Source organism: Hipposideros armiger, unplaced genomic scaffold (genome assembly GCF_001890085.2).
Source record: "Hipposideros armiger isolate ML-2016 unplaced genomic scaffold, ASM189008v1 scaffold_31, whole genome shotgun sequence".
Classification (NCBI taxonomy): domain Eukaryota; kingdom Metazoa; phylum Chordata; class Mammalia; order Chiroptera; family Hipposideridae; genus Hipposideros; species Hipposideros armiger.
This window is the reverse complement of record NW_017731381.1, coordinates 5,342,921-5,367,920: the sequence shown is the minus strand read 5'-3', so window position 1 is coordinate 5,367,920 and position 25,000 is coordinate 5,342,921. Positions and strand designations below refer to the sequence as shown.

The following is a 25,000-nucleotide window of genomic DNA, read 5'->3' as shown; positions in this document are numbered from 1 at the left end:
GACTAAAACACAAGACATTTTATCTTTTCAGACCATCAGAAAAAAACCAAAACATTTTTTTTAGACCAAAAAGATGTTTTAAAAACCAGAAAGATTTCTTTCTTTGAAAGACTCTCATCCAAACTGCCTATTTTTTTAGATGGGGAAACAGAGGGTCAGAGATGTTCAGTGTTGCCTGGGGTCCCCCAGTACAGATGTGGCAGAGTGGGGTTTGAAATCTGGCCTATGTTATATCAAAGCCTAAACTATTTTCATGGCACCAAAGCTTGGAGCAGGGTGAGTGGCACCTCAGCTCAGCTGGACAGCAGAGAGCTCGGGCAAGGACAGGCTGCCCCAGTGGGACCTGTCCTTGAGGGGGGACAGGCAGCCTGGGCTGGCTTCTGTCACATTTGGCACTGAACACTCGCACAGAAGGAGCAGGGCTCCAGCAGGACCTTCCTCTTGGCCAGAGTGCACAGTCCTGCCCCTAACTGAGTGACCTTGGGCAAGGCAACACCCCTCTCCAGGTTAGTTCCCATGATGGTCTGTATCGTAGGAGGATCCTCCTCGCCTCTTCCCTGGGGTAGTTCTTCTTAATGGTGGTGATGCTGCAGGGATGGTTTGGGCCCCCAGGGGGACATTAGACAGTGTCTGAAGGCAGTTTGGATTGTCAGTCGAGAGGGGGTTACTACTGGCATCTAGCAGGTGGAGGCCAGGGACACTCCTAGACATCCTACAATGTACAGGACAGACCCCCCCACACAGAGAATTATTCAGTCCAAAATGTCAGTAGTGCTGAGGAGGAGGAGCCCGGCAGCCTGAGCCTTGTTTGTGAAGATCAAATGCGGCTGCGCAGAGATGGACCCCAAACTGTCCCGTAGAAAGGCAGAGTGGCCCTGATGTTGGGCAGACCTGGGGATGTTGAGATGTACTGAGCCTCTTCGAGTCTTGGCTGCTTCATTGCTGGAACAGGGCAATAATAATAGCACCTGTCTCAGGGGACCTGTGAGAGGGTGTGATCAGATATCACATATGCAGGTGGAGAAGAAGAAAGCAACACAGGAAGTCAGGGGACCCCCCCCCATTCTGAGCCCCTCTACTACAAATGCAAGCCCTGAGCCTTTAAGAGCAAACTCTGGAGCCAGCTCTGCCACTTAGAGCTGTGGGAACTTAGACGGCTTACTTAACCTCTCTGTGCCTCAATTTCTCATCTAGAAAATGGGCATTAACAATAGTACCTACCACATAGGTTTGGTGAGAAGATGTAAAATGAGTTAACAGATGTAAAGCACATAGAGTGGCTCAGAGTACGTGCCCTGCAAGTGTTAGCTACTACTATTATCATTATTATTATTATTATTACTATTATGATGATGAGGATGATTCTGTCTCGAACAAGGCACTCACACGAGTTACAGAGGTTGCCTCAGACACGGGCCTCTTCAGATGCCGTCTCTCTACAGCTCTCTGCCTATCCCTCTGCTCCACCATTGTGAATCCCATCTCCCTCCTCACCTTCCTTCTCTCGTGTTAAGTCTGCCAGAGCCAGACATAGCAGCAAGAAGCCAAATCCAGGGGAGGGGACACAGGGCGCCGGCGCGTCACTCTCTAACTCAGGCCCCATCACACCGGCCCTCAGCCCCGAACACTCACATCCTGAGCCCCGGCCCACCTGGATTAGCCCTTGGCTAATCCCTCAGAGAATGGATAAATTCTGTAGCACAAGGTGTCTCAACCTCAACTACTGATATTTGGGACCAGATAATTCTTCGCTGTGGAGGGTTCTTCTGTGCATTACAGGCTGTTGAGCAGCACGCCTGGTCTCTCCTCACTGGATGCCAAGACGTCCCCTCCTCCAGGTGCAACAACCAAAAATGAGTCCAGAAATTGCCAATATGCCCTGGGGGCAAGATTGCCCCTGGTGGAGGATGAATGTTCTAGAACTTTGCTATACAATGTGAGTTTCTGTCTTATGATGTCCTGGCAGAGAAGCTTTTAAAACCTAGTGAATGTCCTCAGGTTAGGCCCCTGATGCCACCCTCCACTTGATCCCATTTTCTTACCAAAGTTCCCATCCTCTGATCCATTCTCAAAACCAGTCAGCCACAAGCATCAGGCCCAATTCCCAAACTCAGCCCTAACCAGAAACCCTGAATCTTAACCTTAAACCCAAAACTTCAACATCTCCCTCAAACCCCAAGCCTTAATTCAAATCCTAACCCTAAACCTTTGACGTGTTCCAAAACTTCAGATTTCTTAACCTCAGACAGAATTCTAAATCCAAAGATTAGCCCCAAAGGAACCCTATCCTTCCAGATCCTTCTAGCACCAGCTCCTAATCTCCATCCCTGTCGCTTCTGGTCTCTCTGGAGAATCCTTGAGTCAGGTTTCCAGTCTCCTTCCCTCCAAGGTAGCGCCAGGTCCCCAGGGAGAGGCAGGGGGGCTCCAGGAGGCTACTCTGTCTATCTCACTACCCCCTCCCTCACACCACCCCAGGCAACCCATCTGGAAATCCTATCATTTATTCATTTGTTTATTCAAACATTTAATGAGCACCCCTCTGTGTGAGCTTTGGGTTGGACACCAGAAAACGTGGAGAATTGGATCCAGTTGCTGTCCACTGTCTACTGGGGGAGGCAGAGAAATAGACAAACAAGTAGACAGATACTTTAAAATAATGATTTCTGTCATTCAAGAAATAGCCACTGAGCACCTATTATATGCCAAGCACTGTTCTAAGTGTTGATAATACAGCACTGAGCACAAGACGAGCCCCTTCACATAGAGCTTCCATTAAGGGGCAAGGAGGCAATAATAAATAAGTAGATTTATGATCGATCAGACAATGATAAGTTCTGTCGGGGGAAAGGGAGAGGCGATAGGGAGGATCTGGAGGGCAGGGGAGCTGTTCTGTCTTAGGTTGTCAGGGAAAGCCTCACTGGGCTCAGCCATTCGAGCCAACCTCCAAAGGAAGGGAGCAAGCAAGCCAGGCAGATATCAGAGACAAGAGGACCAGCAATGCAGAGACCCTGAGATGGGAACATGCCTGTTATATTTACAGAACAGCCGGAACGCCAGTGTGGCTGGAATGAGGGGGGCGGGAGCGATGGTAGGAAGAGGTCAGAGAAGTAACGAGAAGCCAGACAGATCACGCTGGATCTTATGAGCCATTTTACTCCGAGTGAGACGAGAAGCCAAAGGAATTTTGAGAGGAGGCGTGTTATGATCTGATTTATGTTTCACCACCGTCATTGAGGATATTCTATAGGGGGAGACCAGCGAGGAGGCTGCTGCAATCACCCAGGTGAGAGATGATGGTGGTGTGGACCAGGTTGTTAACAACGAAGGTGGTGAGAATGGTCAGATTCTGGGTCTATTTTAAGTCGGAGCTGGCGGGGTTTGCTGATGGATCTGATGTGGGATGTGAGATAGAGCGAAGTCAAAAATGACTCCAAGGGTTTTGGCGGAAGCCGCTGGAGTAATGGAGCTGCCAGTTACTGAAACAGGGAACGTTGGAAGAGGAGCAGTTTTAGATTTATTTTATTTTATCATCATTTGTGTGTGTTGCGGGATGGATGTAGAAGCGAGAAGTTCGGTTTTGGACATGATGACTTTGAAGTGCATTTTAGACATCCAAGGGGAGATGCTGAACAGGCAAGCGGATATAGGAGTTGGGGTTTCGGGGAGAGAGCTGAGTTGGACCTACAAACTGGGTGTCATTGGCAAATCGGTGAGGTCTCAAGGCTTGAGATTGTATGTGGTCACCTAGGGAGTGAGTACAGACAGAAAAAGAGGAGTAACCTAAGGACAAAGCCCCGGACACCCCAAGATATGCAGGGAAATGAGGTGGAAACAGCAAAGCAGATTGAAGGAGCTGTGAAGTCAGTGAGGTAGCGGGTGCTGGGAAGGACCTGTGACACTCTTCTTGCATGCTGTATCTTTTTTTTTTTTTGCGGTCTTTATCAGACCTTTTAATGAAGTTACACGTTAATACAGAAAAGTTGGTACAGACAAGGGAGAGAGACCAAATCTGGGATAGCCATTGCAGGCTTCATATATTGGAGGGGACATTAGAGTCTGGTTTTGAGTGATGAATGAAAAACCCCCCATCAGACAAGACTGGGGAAGGGTATTCCAGGGAGAAGGAACAGCACATGCAAAGACTCAGAGGCCTATGACCACCAGAGCATGTAAACCGACCTCATGGTCCCCAAACCTCTGTTCCCCACATCACCAATGGGGCCACCTCGCTTTCCTACTGTGTCCTGAGTATTCTACCCCCTGCATGTCTCCAGGGACAGCCCTCTCCCCTGGTCCAGGCTGGTCCAGGCCACATTATTACTCATCTCCATCTCCCAGCTCCCTCTTATTAGCTCAGCACCATGAGGGGGAGCAGTCTGCTTCACGCACCTAACGGGCCTGGGTGAGTTTAAAAACAATATAAGGTTCATGCTACTCCTCAGCTTTAGAAGCTTGCGACAGCTTCCCATCGCTGTCAGGATGAAATTCCGAACTTAACAAGGCCCATGAGGCCCTGCGTTGTCTGGCCCCTGCCTGCTCCTCCAGCCTTATCTCGGTCCTACCTCCCCATCGCTCCAGACGGCCAGCCTCCTGCTGCCTTTCAGGCTACTCAGCTCCAGAAACCCATCCAGCCTCAGGGCCTTTATCCATGCTGTTCCCTCCACTTGAGTCTGTCTCCCTCCCCGCCCTCACCACTTCAGTTTAACGCCCGCTCATCCCGCCAGTCTGAGAAAATCAGACTTCTTCAGGGAACCCTTCTCAGAGCCCCAGATGGGTCCAGCCCCCCTGTTTGATGCTCTCTTTACTCCCTGAACCTTTCTTTTGTGGTCTTTATTGTACATTTTAATGAAGCCATGAATTAATGATAATAATAGCTAACAGTTATTGAGTACTTTATGATCAATAATAAGTAATAGTAAATATATTAGATGTGTTTGTATATGTTTAGCCATCTAATGCCTCACACAACCCTTTGAGATAGATACTATTATTATTCCCATTCTACAGAGGAGGAAACTGAGGCCCAGAAGAGTTAAGACCTTGCACACAAGGTCACACACGGATAAAGAGCCAAACCGAGCTGTGCACCCGGCAGCCTGGCTCAGAGCCCGCAGCCATCTGTGTTTTCCGCTTGATGTTAAACCCATTGAGACAAGGGACCGCGTCTGTCTTCAGCTCACAGCTTCCTCCCCTGCATCCTTCAGAGGCTCAGTAAAGAATGAATGAATGAACGAATGAATGAATGAATGAAGGGGCATTTGAGCAGTACAGGGTTGGCGGTATGAGGATGCAAGCAGGGAGGCTGGAGCGATTGGATGAGACATGAACGGCCCTGAATGGCGGCCTGAAGAGTCCAGACTTGGCCCTGGGCCACCGGAACCATGGGGCTTTCTTGAGCAGAGGAGGATGGCGCTCAGATAACTATGTTCGAAAGATCCCGCTGCTGGCTGCTGAGGAGGAGGGCCAGAGGTGGGGTCCTTCCCTGCCCAGCAGCCAGGCAAGACTGGCACCTGCCCCCTCCCACGTGGCCCTATTAGCATTCCGCATGTGGCTTGGGCTCCACAATTAACACAAAGGTACAGTCATTCATTCTGACTGGCGGACTCGAGGGATCAGCGGATGGGGGCTGGCTGCGCAGGGCTTCTGCTGGGAAGGCATGTCACAGCACAGCGGCCGCCGAAATGAAAAGCTATTAATAATGATCCTGGAACTTCACTCCCATCAGCTGTTTGTTTAAAGGTGTTCCGTACTCAGAGCCGCCTGATTTATGTGGGCAATAACGCGCCCCGGTCGGTCCGTGCTTTTTAAAGCTGCGCTAATGGGGTGAGACCCGGACCCCAGGGGATGCTGGGGAATAAGGCTTGAAGGCCAGGTCCGGTCAGGCTCAGACTTCAACTCCCTGCCCAGCACCATCTTAAAAGGCCCTGGGGATGGCAAAAAGGAGAGAGCTGAAAGAGCCAGGAAAGCTGGGTCCAAATCCCAGGAGCGCCACTTGGCCAGCTTAGGCGTGTCTCCTTCCCTTCTGAGCCTCAGTTTCCTCATTTGTACTTTGAGTAAAAGAGCACCTGCATTGCAGGGCTGATAGGAGGATCTGTGAGAAGCATACAGTAAATGCTCAATAACGTCTTAGTTTCCTCCCCTTCTGTTTCCTTGATGGAAAACGAGATCTCCATCACCTGCCCAGCCCTCTCTGAGAAGGAGAGGCATGCAGTCCACTTAAAGATTAGTTGAAGACGTGCGTTTGTATTTGACATTTAAATTTCTGAAGGCTTCACAACAACACAGGGAGAGACGTGGAGCATCGTGCCCATTTTAGAGATGAAAAAACTGAGGCTTGGAGAGAGAAAAAGACAAGTCTAAGGGGACCCAGCTCAAAGTCCACTATACTGGGAGTTCCAAGTGGGCAGAGGTTGTATCTGTCTTGTCCACGGCTGAGCACCCAGCACCTTGCACAATGCCTGGCACATAAGAGGAGCACAAAATATGTTTGTTGAATGGAAAACAAAAAGTGTCAGAACCCAGAATCTTTGACTTGGAGCTCTAATGTCCTGTCCACTGTTTAATCCCATGGGTAGACACAGTGAGAAGAGCAGGGTCCCACCCCAGCTCTTAGGTAAGTTAAATAGGAACATCGGATCAAATGACTCTTGGGAGGGTTTGTCAACTGTGTCACTGTTGACATCTTGGGTTGGATAATTCTGTGATGGGGGAACTGTCCTTGACACTGTAAGATATTTAGTAGCATCTCTGGCCTCCCCCCACTAGATGCCAGTAGCATCACCCCAGTTGTGACAAGCAAAAATGTCAGACATTGCCAAATGTGCTTCGTGGGGGAACAAAATCACCCCTTGGCTGAGAACCAGTGTTCTAGGAGCTCTCTCCAAACATCGCACAAATTCTACATAGCAGAGGTTTCCATCGTGATTGGAGGTATGAGGGCGGAAGAGACTTGAATATACGACCTGGCCCATGACCCGAGGAGAAATGTCATATTGACATTTTCACAAAGTCACATTTTCCCACTTGGCCTGTTAGAGAGCAGTTCTTCTCCTTGCCAGGGCCAATCACTTGGCAGTTTCTGTGGATGACACTGACCTGGCCTATACCCACACAGAAGTTCATGGGACACGCAAGGTTAAGCTTCCCAGAATGCATCGCAGCTGAAAGCAGGGACCACTGGGTCCCTGCTGGGTTCTAAGGTAAGAGATAAATCCGAGACTGTTTGGAATGAAGGCCAGTGATCAGGGCTGGCCACCAGGGACACTGGAGGATTTGGAGAGACAAGAGCAAGTGATGGGTGGGTCAGGGGGCAGGTACCACCAAAGCAAAGATGGGAATGCAGGAGTGAGGAAAAAAATGACCTGTGCCCATTTCAGAAGGATAGACACTAGGATATCCTTCCTTCTCCAATAGGCTCTCCCTCCCACTATCCTGCCTAGGGAAGCCACCCCTTTTCCGCAGGGGACACAGTTTCTTCTGGCTCCATGTCATCCCCTTTAAGCCTCCTTTCTACTGGGACTCATGACATAGAGGCACCCTGGAAGGGTAGAAATGGTATAAGCCCTGGTGTGAGATGCCATGGGTTCCAACTGCAGATTGGAACTTATAGCCCTGTGACCTTGGTCAAGTCACATGACCAAGGGCGCTATTCAAAACCTTTAACAACTGGAACAGCACAGGCACTGACCAGTCAGAACAGGTGACACCTGAAAACAACTAGTAGGGCTGGCCGAGCCTGGCGCAGCCCTGCCTCTGAGCCTCCATCTCCACCTCTATAAAAATGGTGACACATCTACCCCATGGGGCTATGGGGTGAAATGGTGGCAAAGTCCCCAGCACAGCAACTTGCATACAGCACACAATCAATAAACATTCCTTAACTTTCCCAGAGTATTCAGAAGGTACTGAGGCTTGAATTCCCTGTTGTGGGCCCTGGATCTCAGAAAAGAAAGCCTTCTCTCTTTCCAGATGTGGAGGAAAGTTGTTTGATGAGCAGCCTCCCCCTGGCCAAGGCTTAGGAGTGCAGAGTCTGGCAGAGATGTGCTCAGTCCAAGCCCATCAAATACACCCAGTGTGCCTGGAGCACCGAGTCTGCAGAGGCCCCGAGCTCGGCTATGGGCCCTGGACCCTCTAGCCCAGGGGTCATCTTCCTGCCCAGGGACTCTGGAATATCCAGCTGTCACCCATCCCAAGAGCACCTGGATCTGTCGCTCCAACCTGGCTCAGCCAGGCCCCCTCTCGGTGTGTTTAGGCAGCTTGTCCTCACAAAATCCATTTTCTTATCTCCGACCATATCTATTTTTCTAATTCTTACTTAACGAGCTCCCCTGAAAATAAGAAAATCATTGGAACAATTTCCTTAAGTGTGAAAGATTAGTCTGAAATCGGCATTAAGGGGACTAATTACCGTCATTCTCCCACCTTTCCGACAGCCGTTTGTTAGCTGGGAGGACTCATTCATCTGCTGCTCAGGGAAGTCAGTCAACACACTTGGCTGCAGTGGATTCTCGGCTCCTGTGTGTGTGAGAGAGAGAGAGAGAGAGAGAGGAAGAGGGAGGGAGAGGGAGGGAGAAAGATGGGGTGTGGGGGCAGGCCAGAGCAGAATGTCCCATTGGCGGGATCCGATTCAGAGTCAGGGTAGGGGGGTTTCTGGGGGACGTGTATGCATGCGTCAATAGCACATGGCCTGACGAGCCCCCAGAGACCTAGACTCCCTGCCCCTGACCCACAGAATGACTTTGGGGAAGTCACTTTGTTTTTGGGGGCCTCAGTTTCTTCATCTGTAAAATGAGGGGGAGTTCTTTCTTTTTTGAGAGAACACTGATCTGTTTAATTATTATATATATTTAATGATTTCTTTCCCATAAGGTAAAAAGTTTCACTTACCCATTTATAGTACCCATTTATCACATTAGCTGCCATTTACGTAAGAACAGTATAGGCTGGTAACTGCATAGTACTATACATGTACTATACATCTTGCCAAAACACTGAAAAATAGGAACTGTTACTGTCTACATTTTTCTAGATGAGGAAACAGGTTTACTGAGATTGAATCAATTGCCCAAAGTCACCAAACGGGTCAAATGGCAGAGCTGAGATTCTAAGCCAGGTGGAGAGGATGTCAAATCCCATCTTTGTTATGCTATCGTATTTCCCAGTTAAATAACTCATATTTTGGGGTGACCATATGTCTCAGTTTATTTGGAACCATTGAGGGTGATTTCTAGTTGTGATTTCTTGTTACTGTGCACCAGCGATGTCCGGCTCTCATTGAGGCCAGGCGCTGCTCCGTGACCCCACCCACTCTTAATCCTCACAGTAGCCTCGAGGGTAGCCGTTATCATTAGCACAGTGGACAGAGCAGAAAGTGGAGGATCAGAGAGGTCAGGGGGTGCCCCCGTCATGCAGACAGTGAGCGCCCTCAGAATCGCACTCTCATTGGATCCAGAAGGCCTGGGCTCCAACCCCAACTCGAGCTCGTGCTAGGGGTGTGACCCAAGGCACATCCTGGCATCTCTCTGAGCCTCAGTTTTCTCCTCTGTAAATAGAGGTGGCAAAGAAAGGATGGCAACAGAAAGCTCCTGTGAGGGAGAAGGGCCCAGGGAGGGGCAAAGACTTACACAGAGCATGCTCGGTGTCTGTGCAAGCGGGGGACAAGAACCCAGCTGCCTGGACTCCCAGCTCCCCTACACCTGGACAGCTGTCCCCCTCCTGTCCCTAGCTCTGAGGGGCCTCGTCCCTGAACAAGGCCCTGGGCAGCATGAAGGCTTGTGACAAGGGAGCAAGTTGACAAATGGCGTCGCCCGGAGCAAGGCAAGGATTACCAGCTTCAGCGTCCAGGCCCGGAAACCTGGTGTGGGGGAGGGGCCATCACCCACGGCCTCTCGGGGAGAGAACTCATTGGGGGAGGCGGATAAGCTCTGAGAAGACGACGGGAACATCTTCCATTTTCCATTTAACCACCCGGTATTGAATTATAAATAATTCATACACCTGCCAAACATTTGATTAAAAGAACCCAATTCGCACTGCATTTGTCAAGGGGTAAGAATTGCATTTGGTGTTTTTATTTTAATCTGTCCTTTAACTCTTTTACGAATATTTATTTATACTTGGCTGTCAGGTTTTATTCTATTTGCCCTGATTTTATTCTGGCTGTAGCTGGCATTTTTTCCTTTCCCTTTTTATTTTGTCACTCCTGCCTGGTAGTCTTGCACTGGAGAGCCCAGAGGTAATAAATAAGGAAGCTAGACTCCTCCGCTCTCTCCATGCACTCCTGCCCCACCCCCATCTCCGCCCACTGTTTATAGACCCCTCACTCCCCAAAACTGCTCCCCACCCACCCAGGCTAATCTACTCTGGATCTAACCTTTCAAGTCCAGGGCTCTTGGGCACTCGCACACACATGTCTGCCTCCCAACTTCTCTGCACGTGCCCTTCCCCTGCCATCCGTTTTCCTCATTGCCAAGCACAGAGTACGCACTCAGTAATCATTTTGTGAATGAGTAAGTGAAGTGGGCATCATTAAAATCATCAGTAGCGGTGTCTTTGGGGACAGAAAGGAAAGTATTGGTATTCATCAAGTCTGGTGATGAGAAAAGGTTGTCACAGTGGACCTCAGAGCTAGACAAGCCCCAAACCCCAGTGCTGCCACTTACCAGCTGTGTGAATTTGGATAAGATACTTCAATTCCCTAGGTCTGCATTCCTTCGTCTATAAAAGGCATCTATAAAACAGCACCCACGTCAGACATTGATACAAGAATGAGTGCACGTGCCCAGCACATAGTAAGCTGCTGTTTTTGTTATAAAACGGTAACCTCCCTCTCTCACACTGTCCCTATTCCCACCTACCCTTCCTGCTTCTCTCTTGAATCTGAAGTGTTTGGCATATGGGATATTATCCTGAATGTCAGGTGCAGGTCAGCAGATGTGACTGTGACAAACAAGAAAGAGAAGAGCTGGCCCTTCCCTCTTGTTGGCTACCTGCTTTTGCAATAATGCTCTGTGTTTGTCAGAGGGCTTACACGGATCGGTCTGTGAGTTGACATGAAAACTTGTTTCTGCCAAGTGATTCAGGTGAGCTGGGAATTAACTTGAGACCTGTGTCAATGTTCCCTGAATACAAAGGGGCAGGGATGTTGTATGCACCGGAAAGGCTGTGACTGTGACATGAGAGCATCATGGTGGGTGTATGCAATTTCCTTTTTTTACTTTATGAAACACATTCTTGTCTGCCTGATGTGTTTTATGTCAATCTCTTATAAAATCCTAGCATCTTCCAAAATCCATTCCAGCCACCCCACTCTTCTCTGGCTTCCTCCAGTTTCCCGGGTATATCATAAGACGAGAAGGGACCTCAGAGGGCCCCATCCATCCGTCACCTGAGCTAGTCACCACAACCTCATTGCAGGTATCCCCACCTCCTTTCCAAAGCCAAACTTCACACAGCATGTTCTTTCTGAGACCTATCTAACCATATCATTCTCTTGATTAAACCTTCAGTGGCTCCCCACGGCCTTCAAGGTCAAGTTCAAGATGGCCCAGTGATCTCTTGGGCTCAGGAGGACCCTGGCATTTGAGTGGAGTCTGCCATCCCGGTTAGGTTGTGGTAACTCTTCCTGTTGTCATCAGTTATTTAACCCATGAGAAGCCAAGCCACAAACTTTCCTGGGCACCTACTTTATATTGGGCATTGTGCCTGGCACAGGATTTCAGGTTGAGTCTGGCCCCTGCTTAAAGTCAGGAAAACTTGGGGAAAAGGAAAAGAGCAGGGGTCAACATTCTTGGAGTGCTTACTGTATACACTTTGCCCTCAGCAACGTGTAGACTAGGTATTATTTTGCAGAGCAAGGAAGTGGCTTGCTCAAGGTCACCAGCTGGTAAGGGACAGAGCTGGGATTCAAATCCAGATCTCTCTGAGTCTGATATTCAAGGTCTATCCTTATCACCGTACTACCTCCCAGAGATGAGTTGGTGAGGGTCTCAAGAGGGAGGACAGACCCCAGACCATGTGGCTGCGGTTTTTGAGGCCAGATGTTTGCCTAGAGACCAAAGGTCCTCCTGAGAGGGAGCTCAGATGCAGGATGGTACCCACACCATCTTTATCCTAAGGACAACAGTGGCACAGAGACAGTTTAAAAAAGCCTGAAGCTGTAGAAAGAGGGGCCCATGCCACAGTATCAGACAGATTCAGGTTTGAATCCTAGTTCTGTCTCCACATGCCACATGTGTGACCTGAGACAAATCGCTTCACCTCTCTGTGCCCCAGTTTCCTCCTCAATAGAACAGAAATTATAATCCATCCCTCAAAGTCTCATTGAGGTCACGTGAGTAAAATCTCATTGAGGTCACATGGGTAAAAAAATGCTCTGTCAACTAGAAAATGAATCACGCATTATCTATGCACATATAATTCGGTCCTCCAAACAATTCAGTGAAATAGGCAAAGCAGGAATATTTTTAAGTTGATTTCTTTTAAAAAATGAATTTTATAAGAAATACATGCATCGGGATACTTTTCAATAAAGCTGAAGCCCCCTTTCCCACCACCTCCAATGTGGTCTATTCACCCCTTCCTCGGAAGTCACTCGGTGATGGACTTGGTGTGTATGATTGCATCCCATTTTTATACTTGAGCATACATTATGTGTACCCACAGAAAATAAGTCGCATTGTTTTGGGGTTTTTTTTCATGTAAATGGATTCCTACTAGCTGTATCATCACTCTGCAACTTGCTTTTTTCTCTCCAACAATGTTTTTGAAAGCTATCGCGTTGATATATATAGCTCTAGTTCATTCCATTTAAGTGGCTGTATTCCATTGTCTGAATATCCTCCATTTTTACATGTCCACTCCCTTAGCTGTAGACAGGGAGAATGTTTCCCCTTTCCCCTTATTATCAGCAGTGCCGTGGTGACTATCTCTGTACACATCTCCTGGAACACAGGCCAGTGTTTCTCTAGCAGAGACTTCTGGGTCATGGGTTTTATACATTTGCGGTTCTAAAAGGTCAGGGTTGGGCTTCTTAGTAATAGAAATAATTAATACTGAGCTTCTGCTGTGTTCTAGGTTCATCACATGCATTATCTCATTTAACCCTCTCAGTAAATCCATGTGGGAGCAATGATCATGCCCAGTTTTCAGATGAGAAGACTGAGGCCCAGAGACAGGCAGACTTTACTTAGAGCCACACAGCAGGGTTGGGACAGAGTCTGGACCAGGACCTGGCTTTCCTTGGCCCCAGCACACAGGAAGCAAAGCTAGGCACTGTCCCCAGAAGGCCACAACCAAATAGGAAACAGAAGGAGTGTCTCCAGAGAGCTGAGGCCTGGCTTCTGCTCCCAGCTTCACCCCTTCCCTCATCCTCACCCACCGTTATGGCGGAGGAGCGGCCCTCTCTGCCTGCGCTCCAGACCCCTGCCTGCTCTCCTGCCTCTGCCCTCAGTCTTCCTTCTGCATGGCAGCCTCTCCCGCTGTGCCCACTCCTTCCCATCAGCACTGAACACACTCAGTTCTCTCCTTCAAAATGTCCCTCCCTCACCCCTACATTCCTCTCCATCTACGCCCCCTCTCTCCTTCCCTTCTCAGCCCAACTTATCAAGTTGTCTCTCTGTTTCGCTCCCTCCCACTCACTCCTCAGCCCACTCCAATCTGGTTGTCAGCCCCCTCCCGGTTACAACTCTCACAGCCCCCCCACCCCCCCACGGCCTCCCTGGTGCTCTACTACACCACGATGCTTCTGTTCCTCCCCTCGGATCCCTGCGCTGTCACGCCATGTCACCACGCTTGGTCGCTTCCATCAATAGGCACCCAGGGCCACGCTCCCCCCCAAATCTCCCCTGTCTGACCTCCACGACTCTACTCTCCCCTGCTTTCCTTCCCGCCTCTCTGATGGCTCCATGTCCATCACCGTCCACGTCTCCTCCTCCACCTGCCCCTTAATTTGTTATTAAGATTTAAAAAATAGAAGTATTGGGAGGAAAATGAACACTAATGACTTTAAATCTCACCACCCAGTTATTCCCCATGCATTTCTTTTGAGAAATAGATGTGGCACGTGTCCGTCACATGCGGGGGGGGGGGGGGGGAGACACACTCTGTGTGCGGAGACCCCTCCCCCACCCTGCCGGCGCCCCTCCAAAGGTAAACCGGGTTCACAATTTCTCAGAATTCCTCCTAGAAAAATCTTTGATTCCTACTCCAGCACACGTGTGTCTATGTTATTTTTATTTACCCCGAAAGGATCGCACTAGCACCCTTTTTGTACTCCTTGTCCGCAGCCACGGTGGTATCATTGCAGGCGTGATGCCCAATCACTTGTTGCCGGCTTTAATTTCTTCTCTAGCTCCCAGACCCACGTATTCGACCGTGCGGCTGGCATCTCCCCTTGGAGGGCCCCCCAGAACCTCACATGTTTTGTGGGCCTATCATCTTCTCCCACAAATGGGCTCCCCGTCTTACTTCTCCTGGCCCCGCCCACGCCAGTCTCCTCAATGGCGCTACCTTTCCCGGAAGCCAGCAACCTGGGAGTCAGCCCCTGAAAGCCTAACGTCGCCTGTAGGCTGTGTCTGAATCCTGGGTGCAGCACTTATGCCGTGGAGCCTCCTGTGTTTCAGATTCCTGGTGTGTTGTTGTTGGATTAAGAGATAGTACCTGTCAGATGGTCAGAGCCTTCCCGGGCACACAGTATCTGCTCAGCAAAGGCCGTGGTTATTGCTACTATCCATGACCCCTCCCTTTTCCCGCCACCTACATCCAACCAATCACCTGCAACTGTCCATTCTTCCAGCAGGGCTGGCTGAAAGCCTCCTACCCAGCCGCACCCCATGGTCGCTGGCCCCTCAGTTCTGCTCTTGATAGCTGGAGCGATCCTTCCAAAAGGTAAACCTAATCACTGTCCCTCCCCTCTTCAAACCTTTCAGCGATCCCATCAATTCCAGGGTCACTCCTGTGGTTTAGGGCACAGCAGGGATTCAGCGGGAATGTCCCAGTGCTGATGGCCATCATCTTTTCTGATTGGTTGGTGCCTTACTGAACTGACGGTTACATAATTTGACGTGTCTGAGGTCCTGTGCAGTCTGCCACCAGCCACCTTGCCAACCCACCTCTCCCTGGTCCCCTTATGGTTCGTGTTTCAACTGGAGCCACCATCTCACATGCCTCCAAACAGGACACATGTTCTCTCAGGCCTCAGGGCCTTCACACACGCTGCTCCCTGAGCCTGAAACTCTCTTTCCCTCCTCGCCACCTGGCCAATTCCTACTTATATCCATCAGATCACTCTCCAAGAAGACCCCCCACACACACACACCCCATCCTGTTCCCATAACAGCCTTTTGTAAAGTTGATCACACTTCTGATTTCTTGGTTTTGGGGGTTTCCCTCCATTACTGGTTTAAAATTCATTCTTGCCTAGGGTTTCTCTACCACCGAAAATGCAAGCCAGCCAGGGGTGAGAGACCCTGTTCACCCAGTTCACCATTGTGTGCTCAGCTCCTGGCACAGAGGAGGGCATTCAGAAAACATTTGTTGAATCACTTATTAATTCATCCACTCAACAAATATTTGCCAGGCACCTTTCTGCGTCAGGTCCTGTTCTATGTCCTAAGGGTACATCAGTGAATCAAATCAACATGAATTCCTATCCCGGTGAAGGATATATGCTTGTGAAGAGAGACAAATAATAAGCATAAGAAATAAGAAAACCGTATGTTACAAAGTGATAAGCACTATGAAGAATACGGAGAAGAAAAAGGAGGGTTGGCGAGCCTTGGAGAGGGGCTCCAGTTTTAGGTGGAGTGGTTGGGCTACTGTCTGAAGCAAAGGTGGTATTTGAACAAAGATTAAAATGGTCAGGGAGGCAGCTCTGCAGACGTCTAGCGGGGAACACTCCAAGCAAAGGGAACAGCCAATGCAAAGACTGTCAGCACGGCTGCTGTGTTCTAGAAAAACCCAGAAGGCCAGCGGGGTGGAGCAGAGGGAGGGAAGGGGAGAGCAGGAAGACATGAGGTCAAAGAGGCTGTGGGCAGAGATCATTTGGGCCTGGTAGAAACTCTGGCTTTCATTCTCAGAGAGATGGGAGTCATTTTTTTTTTTGACAGCTTTCTTGAGGTATCATTTCCATACTATAAAATTCACTTGTTGTAAGCATACGGTTCAATGATTTTTAGTAAATTACAGAGTTGTGCAACCACCATCGCTACCCAGTTTTGCTGTTTATTTTACCCCAGAAAGATCCTTCGTGCCCATCTGCAGTCCATCTCTATTCCCACCGCCAGCCCCAGCCACCACTAATCTGTTTTCTCTATATATAGATTTGCCTTTTTTGGAAATTTCATATAAACAAAGTCATATAATGTGTGGTTGTTGTTTTTTTTTTTTCATCTGGCTTCTTTTCATTGAGCATAATGGTTTTGAGATATGTTCATATTATAGCATATATCAGCAGTGTGTTTCTTTTTATTGCTTAGTAGTATCCCTTTGTGTGGACATATGTTTTCATTTCTCTTGGGCAGATACCTAGGAATGCAATTGCTGGTTCATATGGTAAATTTCTGTTGAACTTCTTAAGAAACCACCAGACGGTTTTCCAAACGGGCTGCTGTGTGGAGCAGGGTCTACCGTGGCCCAAGGATGGGAGCTGAGAGATCAGTTGTTTCATTAAACATAATTAATTAAATAAACCCACTGGGTTTGAGGAGAGAGAAGTGAGGACTGTCACTAGATTGGCACTGAAGACCCTTACAGAGGACCCAAGCCAAGGAACCCGCGCTGCAAACCCAGTCTTCCAAGATCCTAAAAGGCTCCGGGAGGCCTGTCTCACCCCAACCCCACCCTCCCCACCGCCCGATCTGCAGACAGCTTCCATGCAGCCAAAGCGTAAAAATCCTTAGTTTGGAGAAGAATCAGAGCATCAAGCATGACTGTTGAAGCTACTGAGCCCTCTCCCTGCAGGGAGGTGACAAAATTTTCTTTGCAATTAAAATTCCTTTGAAACGGGGACCCAGGAAAATGCAGAGGGGAAAGCTTTTTCAAGTAGGGGAAATACGCTTCTTAGCAATTACCATGTGTGCATTTCAACAAAAGCTGTGGCTCCTCCCTATTCTTGGTGGCTGCAGGGAACTGCCCTTGCATGGATTCTGCTTCCGCACTCACAACGGGACCCAGGAGCCTCCCTTGGTCTTCAAGATTTTTCCCTGGCTGGTCCTTGCTTCTCTGCCCACTCTTAGCCCTTGGATCCCTCACACATTCCAGCCTTCACTTCAGGCCTTTACTTACAATGTGACTTCCTGTGAGTCCCCCTTTCCCAACCCAGTGGCTCTCCTGCTAAGATGCAGGTCCATCTGTCTGCCCAACCCTGGTCCTCTGCATCACCCCCTCACATTGTTTCTTCCCCATCTCACAGGGATATTTCTGTCCTCTGAGCTCATAGCCCAGCCTCTCTGCACAGCCCTCTGAGCTCTGATCACAGTGTTCTGTTAGTATCTTGGCCGGAGAGTATGATGTCCAATGCGCTAGAAAGAGCAGGGATGTTAGAGACTTAGGTTCACTTCATTCATTCGATCAACAAATATTCACTGAGCCATTATAATGTGCCATGCATTTGCTAAGCCCTAGAGATTAGCAATTTCTGTGTTTAGAAATAGGAAGCTAAGTTTTTTTGGACCAGCCCTTCAGCTGAAAAGAGCTAAGAATGCTGGATAAAATAGGAAAAAAAAAAGCATCTTATTAAAGCATCAAAGAGCTGACAAGTAAGCTCTTTGTAAGGAATTACCAGGAATTATTAGGTCAAAACTGAAGGGAAAACAGAAACCCAGAGTTGGAGAACATAGAATCTGCTTTTGCCCTGAGGGCATTTGCTGATCTCGGAAATTTTGAATTTGATTTTTGATGATCTCATAGCATAAAGGGAATTGAAATCAAAGTCCACGGCCTGCAGAGGTGTGCCATCAAATAGAAGACCCCCACTGAGATAAGCTGGGACTCCAGAGGGCTTTATCCTTGGGGTAAGGCTGAACCATAGGTAACCCAACCTCGAATCCTGGATTGGCAGCCTCGTCCATACTACTTGGGTACGCCAGGGAACCTCAAGCCTTGAATTTTTTTTTTTTTACCTTTAATCTTGAATTTTGTTTAAAGCAATCCCAGAATAGTAGCACCACAGCCAAATGCAAATCCTGTTCGAAGAAAATACCTTCACCCTGGGTTTGAGATTCTTTCTCCAAAAAAAAAAAAAAATCCAAGAACAATGGCCAACGCACAGTCAAAGATGACCAGACATGCCAGAAAACACTCCTAATGAGCTAAGCACTAGAGGTACAGTGTAAGCAAAGAAATAACATCCCTTCCTTCATGGAGTTTATAGTCCAGCAGGGAAGACGGACATCAACACCCATCAAGGCCACTAAGAACCTCTGTATTGCCTACGGGAGTAACTGCTCTGTCCTCAGTTTACTTTGCCTCTCAGCAGCTGACAGCACGCTGACCTCTAGTTCCGCTCTTGGTTTCCATGACACCGCAGTCTGTTGGAAGGCCTCCAACTTCACTGGCAGCTCCCTCTCGGTCCTTCTGCTTCCTTCTCCTCCTCCATTTCATCTCTGACGTCGGAGTGCTCCAAGGATCACTCCTGGGCCTGCCCTTCATCTCTCCCCAAGTGATCTCATTCATTTTCTCAGCATTAAATGTCACTCACAGGCTGGTGCATCTCAGATTTATATCCCCTCTCCTTAGAATTCCGAACGGTGCTATCCAACTGTCTACTTACACATCTTCCACTTTCGTGTCTCGTGAATGTCTTAAATATAACATACTTGCAAAGGAACTCCTGCTGTTTCCTTCCTCCACCTTTCCCCCCCTCATTCACTCCATCGTGGTCAGTGTCACACCATCTAGTGTCAAGCCAAGAATCTAAGAGTCATCCTTAATCCCTGCCTTGAATTACGGTGGTGATGGACATGATGCAAAATGGGCAAGTTAGAGAGTTATTTAGGAAATAAAGTGAAGCAGACTTAATAAGAGATTGTCCATGGGGGACGCAGGGTTGAGAGCTGTCAAGCATGACTTCCAGCCTTCTGGGTGGACCACCTGACAGATATGGGTGACATCCATTGAAATGGGGCACCCCTGGAGAAGGGCCAGTTTTGAAGAAGAAGAGCATATGTTTGGCTTTGGACATGTTGGATTTGCGGTTTTCCAGAGGCATCTAAGTGGAGGTGTTGAGAGGACAATTGTGTTTTTATCCCTGGATTTCAGAAGGGAGGGTGAGACGAAGTTTGGGGGTTATCACAGTATTGACATTAACTGGAGCCGGTGGCATAGCTGAGATTGCCCAGGAAAGGACTGAGGAGTTTGAAGGTGAGATAGAAGAGGATAAGCCTTCAAAAGAGCTACAGAAGCCATTAGTAGAGAGGTAGGAGAAAACCCAGTTGTCTACTTTTGCGTGTCAAATGTTGATGAGAGGTTGAGTAAAATGAAGAGTGGAAAACATCCATTGGCTTGAGCAAGATGGCAGTCATCAGTGACCTCTGTGAGCCATCTTGACGTGGTGTTGTGGATGAAAGCCAGGTGGCAGTGGGTAAGAAAGAGTGGGAGGCGAGTAAAAGAGATAGTGAGTATGACCAGTCTTCAAGAAGTTCTGCTGTGAAGGGAAGGCGCTGGGTGGTGTCAGGAGGTGTGTGCTTTCTTTCTGTTTTGTTGTTGTTTTGGTCTGTTTTGTTTTAGGATGGAATCTGCTGAGCACAAGTAAATGCTGATGGCCAGGAGCCCATTAGAGAGGGGTGACAGTGAAGCAGGAGAAGGAACAATCCACAGTGGAACTTTTCTCAGATGCCAGGAAGGTGTGAATAGACTCCAGAGCCTAGATCAGGGGACTGTCCTCAGACAAGAGGAAGGATATTTTCTCCATTGCAAAGGGCAGGAGTAAAGGATGGATACAGATGTGTTTCCTCATCTATAAAATGGGGATAATAATAGTGCGTGCTTGGGGATATTGGGGTGAGGACTCAATAAGTGAATGCTTATAATGGCTCAGCCCAGAGTGATAATGGCAGGCGGTAAAAGCTCTACTAACAGCAGCTGCCATTATTATCTTTCACTCTCGTGACTCTGGTCCACTCTTGCTTGTGGATAATAATAATCAAACCTCACCTGGTTATAGTACTTGACTCTTTCCGGAGGGTTATTTGGTATTCATCATTTACTGAAGCCTCACAACAAACCTGGGAAGGTTTATTTTCCCCGTTTTGTGGGCAAGAACACTGAGGCTCAGAGAGGTGAAGCGACTTGCCCGAGGTCACACAGCTGATAGCAGGCGAGTCGGGGTCCAGTCCAGGTCCAAGTCCCAAATCCATTCCCTCCCATGCCAGCTCCCACCGTCTCTGCAGATTTAAGGCTTCTCCACCCCCTATGCAGTCCCTACAGCACAGCCCTGTATGTGGACTCCATTTTCTTCCATATTTGCAGTGCCTCCTGGATAAAGGGATGGGGGGGTCCACAACAGGAAGCTATAGCTTTAAACTCAGGGAGGGAGGGATTAAGGTTTGAACAAGGTGCTTGCTTTCTTGCTCCAGCCTGAGACAGGAGATTTAAGGAAGAAGATGCCTTATCTGCCAGCTCCATCGCTTGTTAGGAGAGAGAATAAAGTAACATCTCCCTCAGGCCTGGCAGCAGCACTGCCTATCTGTCACCCCAGATGGGGCTCTGCTCGTAGTCTGGGGGGACGATTTGGCCAAACGGGTTTACAGCCTGCAGCCCCCGCAGTCCTGACCTAGGGATGTGAGAGCTGTAAGAAATATTCCCTTCCTTCCATTCTCCCATCTGTTGTAGGCAAGACTAAGTCATAACGAGTGTACCCGCGTCCAAGTTAAGACCCAGCCAAGGTGCTCACCCTGGCTGCCCCTTACTTTTCTACCCTCTTCTCCACCTCTCCACTCCCCTTACACCACCCCTCACCCCACCCCACCCCCTGCACTCTGAATAGTCCTTCCTCCAAGACTTTGCTCAAGCAGCTCCCGCTGCCTGGCATCCCCTTTCCCCTCTGCTCTATGCGGTGAGCCCCTGCTTAGCCTTCAAGGAACAGTGCAAATGTCACCTGCTGCAGGAAACCCTCCCTGACTCCCTTAGATAAAAAGCAAGCCCTAATTGAGCACCTACTGCTTGCTGGTCCCTGGGTTAGGCTGTAGGGTATAGAGATGTGTTGGACCCTGGCCCTGCCTCCAGAGGTCCAGGGTTGCAATACAGTAGGAAGCGACAAGGTTGGAGGACCCTGGGGATGTGGATGGGAAGCTGCAGGGGAAGTGGGAAGTGACAACCCCTAAGGGACAGGCTTGGGGCAGGGGGAGTGCTGACCTCAGGCCCCAGACCCAAGAGCACAAGTGACAGGCAGTTTCCCTGGCACAGCGGCCGCCCTTTCTTCTCCCCGGTATGTTACCTCCTCTTGACATTTCCCGTCTGCCTGATTGTCCGCAAACAAGCCACGCAGAGTGGAGCGACGCAGCATCGGGCAGAGGAAGCACCTAGCTAGGAGCATGGCTTTGACGTCAGACTGCCCTGTGTGACATCGACCAAGTCACCTGACCTCTCTGTGCCTCACCTCCTCCACAAAACGGTAATAGAAATAAGACCTGCCTCATTGGGTTGTTTGAGAATTAAGTGGATGACACATGTGAGGTGCTAGAATGGTGGTATCAAGCCTACATTTTATTTTATTTTGTCAATAACAGCGATGCCAACTATTTTATTACTATTTATTAGTTTAATTGGCAGAAGACTTGGGCCCGTTATCAGCTCCCCCTGTGCACTGGGAAAATGTATCCCCTCTGTGAGCCTCTCGCCCTCAGGAAATGAGGAAAGCAGTAGACTTCCCGCTCTGAGGTCCTGGGATAGGAATGAAGGGTGGTGGGTAATTGTAAGGGCATGATAATGATATAAGAAAAGACCCAGGGGGCAGAGCTGGGCACAGAGCAGGGAGGAGACCCCCAGGCAGCCTACAGTGTAGGTGAACGCTGAAAGGTAAGCTTGCAGCAGGGAGTTAGCAACCAGATCACCGAGGACCTTAAATGTCAAAACAATGCTTCTAAGGGGTGACAGGGCTTGATCAATTATTTGGAGGCTCTCCAATCATTAGAGAGATAATGGGCCCTCTGGAGGGACAGTGTTCTCTCCATCACCAGAAGAGAGCAAGCACAGGGGGAGATCTAACAGAATTCATACATCCCATGGGTGGGCCAAGGCCTTCGAGGGCCTGAAACCCTCTAAGAGACTCTAAAACCCCCCACAAAAGCAGCAGTTGGAGGAACAGGCAATGGCTTAAGTGGGACTTAAGTGCCCCAGCCCTGGAGTTTGCTGCTTCCTTGGTCTGTGACCTTGGTGGTTGACCTCACGCTCCTTGGCCCCAGTTTGCCTGTCTATAAAATGGGAGTGATAACAGTGTCTGCATCATGGTGTGAGGAATAGCTGTGACAGCTTCGACGTGCTTGCTATTCCTGGGGTTACTATTACCTCTCTACCTCCGCCTGCAGAGGCTCCTCCAGCTGTCTTGGCCTCTCTTCTCTCTGGTCCTAGGAGGAAACGGCTGCACTGGAGTCTGGCGCTGACGAGGCTCCAGCCCGAAGCCTCCCTAAGGAGCTTGCCATGGTTACCAGCTGCCTACAAGGAGAGGCCATAAATCCTGAGCCTGGGGTGACAGGAGGGAGGGGACCTGTGTGTGGGGTGGGAAGGGGGGCAGCTAAGTGGAATTGAATCTTGTTTAAGGAGGAGGCCCATGCCTCCCCGGGCCTGTAATTTACTTCGAGGTTGACAACATGAAAGCGGAATTTTCAGTGGCATAATCGCTTGGACCTCTGGGAGCCGCAGGAGATGAGCTTCGAGGCAGGCGGTGGCCGCCGGGCTTTAAGTGAGATCCGGGGCACTGATCCCGCTGTGATCACAGCAGGCAGCAGAGTGGGGGCACAGGGCTCAGAGTGGGGGCCAGGGCCTGGCTGGCTAAGCCCAGGGCTCAGGCCTCGTCTGCTGTCGTCTCCAGAGCCGAGGTCAGGCCCTTCCTTTTCAGCAGATTTTATGTAGTAGAACATGCCGCCCAGAATGGCTGTGACAGCGGCTGCTGACAGCCCTCAGCTGAGCCACTTTTCAGAGATTGCTCTCAGTCACAGGGAGCTGTCTTGCTCAAGGTCACACCCCCTGGAGGGGTGGGCAACCCACCCCTGGTTGGGTCTGGTAGTTGCAAGATTCAAAGGCCAGCCCCTTGCCTCAATTTGGGGCATCGCAGCTGTAGAGTGTCCCCTGGGACCAGCTGAGGCCTCTGCTGAGACAGCATCACAGTTCAACCTCTCCCTCTGCACGGCCCTGCCTCCCTCAACCCTTCCATGGTGTTCCCCAGAAGGCCTCCCAGTAAACCTCCCACAGGAAAATCCCCACCCTCGGACCTGTTTCCAGGGAGCCAGACCTAAGGCCTCTCATCACCAAGAGGTTTATTTTACAGCAGCGTTTGTGTGTCGTGTTGGAATCGGATCACAGACAGAACATTCTTTTCAAATGGGGAGACTGAGGCCCAGAGAGGGAAGAAACTTATCTTAGAACCCATGGTGTTAGTGACAGAAGCTGGGATGCCAGATTCCAGCCCACTGGTCCAACTCCTCCATTTTACAGACAGGAAGACTGAGTCCCAGTGAGCTTGGGGGTGTAATTCAGCATCTATCACAAGGTGCAGTACAGAGTGGGGTCTTGGAGGCGGTGTGCTGGGGTGAAAGCTCATGGCTTTGGAGCTGGACCCTAACCATGTGGCGTTGAGTGAGCCACCCCTCCTAGGTGCCTCTGTTTTTCATCAGTAACTGCAGAGACTAAAGCCCACCTCAGGAGAATTGTTGAGGGTTGACTAAAATAATGTTAATAAGAGCTCACAGAGGGCCGGCCGAGTGGCTCAGTTGGTTAAGAGCTCGCTCAAGAGTTTGAGCTCTGAGCAACAGTGGTTCGAGTCCAGCCCGAGCTGAGCAGCCGCTGAGCTGCCAACAGGTGGCAGGATGGCTCAGCTAAAAAAATAAATAAATAATAAATAAATAAATAAATTAGAGCTCACACTGGCTTATATATGTGAAGAGCCCTGGCTGAATCACTATGAAAATGTGTCGCTCAGAGTAGGTGCACAATGCTTGATCTCTATCACACGACTTCCTAACCACTTGGTCCAGGGGCTCCTGGGTCAGTATCAGACTCTGCCAGGGAGCCGCCTCAGACCTAGGACAGGCCCTGGAGCCAGACGTTCCTAGTTCAAGTCCTGGATTCCTACTTCCTGGCTGTAACCTTGAACAAGTTACTTCACCTCTCTGTGCCCCAGTTTCTTCATCTGTAAAATAAGAATAAGAATAAGAAAACAGGCTGTGGCACAGATGAAACAAGGTTACTCATGGAAAGTGCTTAGCACGATGATCAATAAGGATAGCCTCTTATTTTGAGCACATCAAAGGCACAAGTCCTGACACATAGCAGTGCCTATAAATGTTGCCTATTAGTATTATCACTGCTATTGAATCAGATGCTCTGGGGACACGCATTTTGAACAAGTTCCGCTCGTTATGCCGCCAGCATGACCCCGGTCCTCTGCTAAGCTCGAGGAGCCACACTTTGACCTCCCATTTTATAGAAGCCCAGAGAGGGAGGGGTCTTGCCCAAGGTCACCCAGCATGGCCGGATCAAAGCCAAGCTTCAAACTAGTCCACTTGCCTTCCAGCCTAGAGAGCTTTCTCCTGTACCGCAAAGGGACAGATTCCTTAATGTCATCTGCTCAGGTTGCAATAAAAATTTACTACCCTGAATATGGGCGTCATCAACGCAGCTCCAAGGCAGAGAACGGATTAAGGGAGACAAATGAAATGTGTCACACGTGCCCCTGTGGTATCCAAGCGGGCTCTGTAATGACTCTTTGGAAGGCCCCCCACCCTATTAGGACCCCCGCCAGCCTGCTGGTCCTCTCTGCTGTGACCTGATGCTAAGCACAGGATGG

The 25,000-nt window shown here is 49.4% G+C and overlaps 1 protein-coding gene across 6 annotated transcripts in view; it reads left to right on the top strand.

The window, feature by feature from the left end:
- The window catches only part of CDH22 (cadherin 22), a 128,478-nt gene that overhangs the window by 20,156 nt on the left and 83,322 nt on the right, over positions 1-25,000 (top strand). Inside the window, exon 1 of one of the 6 annotated variants that reach the window (XM_019637083.1) lies at positions 3,085-3,283. The exons of the other annotated variants lie outside the window; for them this stretch is intronic. The gene's annotated coding sequence lies outside the window, so the exon portion shown is untranslated. Of the gene's footprint in view, positions 1-3,084; positions 3,284-25,000 lie in introns of those variants that run through there. 6 annotated transcript variants of the gene reach the window in all.